Source organism: Ochotona curzoniae, unplaced genomic scaffold (assembly GCF_017591425.1).
Source record: "Ochotona curzoniae isolate NIBS_2020 unplaced genomic scaffold, NIBS_Ocur_1.0 scaffold_4506, whole genome shotgun sequence".
NCBI classification, from domain to species: Eukaryota; Metazoa; Chordata; class Mammalia; order Lagomorpha; family Ochotonidae; genus Ochotona; species Ochotona curzoniae.
In genome coordinates, this window is record NW_024467119.1 from 71,457,833 (window position 1) to 71,459,328 (window position 1,496).

Consider the following 1,496-nt stretch of genomic DNA (forward strand, 5'->3'; position numbering starts at 1 on the left):
CACAGCTGCTCAAAGATGTGGGAAATGCCGCCCACCCCTCATTTTCTACACTCAGTGTTTTTGGTTGTCTCCAAAGCTTCACTTTATTTCACATCTGTTATGAAGTCTGCCTTAGATAGACTTGCATAAAGGATGTTCAAGTAAAACACCAGCTATAGTGAATGATCTAAGAGGAGTGGATAAAGAACTGAAATGATCCTTTCTTGGGACAGTTTTCATCCTGACACTACCAAGATTTGTATTGTCAATTACAAATTCATCTTGAATAGTTCATTGAGGTTGTCGTTGAAGGCCATGCCTTGCCACAGGCAACAAATGTAATTTTCCCATCAAGTATATTTGTGTATTATGCATGAAAAGTTTTTATGGTCTTTGTACATCGAATACTGCTGTTATAAGGCTTATTAAGGCAGACATAATGTAGATTATGATGTTTGTAAGTAGCTATAATGAAATAAAGAGCAGGTGAGCACAAGAGCCAAGACTGGGAGCAGCCCAGACCAGACCAATATATGGTTCCCGTTGGCATACATGTGGCTCAGGCTGGGCCACCTCATGACACCCACTGGCAGATCTGACAACCAGGACAGAGTGTAAGACAGACCAGGTTGGGCCACAATGTCAGCCAGTTCATATTAGGGCCATGACTGGGGCTGGCTGGTGGGCTCAGCTAGAGCACCTACCAGCAGAAGCTGGAATCAGGGGTAGATTGGGCCACACCAGGCTACAGCATCTGTTGGCAAATGCTGAGGTGAGGCAAGACATGCCAGACTAGGTTGTAGCACCCACAGGCACACGTGAGGCCTGGGAAGGAGGTGTGAGCCTAGTAGGGGGGATACAGGAGGTTGGGATCAGGGCAGATCAGGCAGAGCCACAACATCAGTTGGTCTGCATGTGAACAGGGTTAGGGGGAGAACCAGGTTGGATTAACTGACTGTACCCACTGGTGCATGCATGAACCTGAGTAAGTGTAGGCTGTTTGGGCTTTGCTGCAGCATCAGCTGGCAAGTGCTGGAACTGGGGGAAAATATTGTTGAGCTAGACTACAGAACCACCTGGAGAGTGCAAGATTCAGGATTGGGATTGGGCCCAATAGGGAAACAACGGGTACCTCTCTGATACGATGCCACTCTCACTGGTGAACATGAGAATCAGGGCTGGGGGCAGGCTTAACTAGATAGGCAATGGTACGTGCCAGCATGAGTGTGGGCTGGATAGTGGAGTCAGCTGGGTTGAGCTAGGCTTCAACACTCATTGACATGTACAAGAGCTGAATGGGATTTGGGACAGTTTGGACCAGTCTGTTTCACATACTGGCAAGCACGGGAACCAGGGCTGGGGGCAGGCCTAATGAAGGTTTTAGGGGTCACTCCAACTAGGCTGCAGTTCCCAATGGTATAGGTGAGGGCTGAGTGTGTGGTGGGCAGAGTTGGGCTGGGCCACATAAGAAATGGATCTAAAGACAGAACTGACCCAGCAATTGTAATCATCCCCAT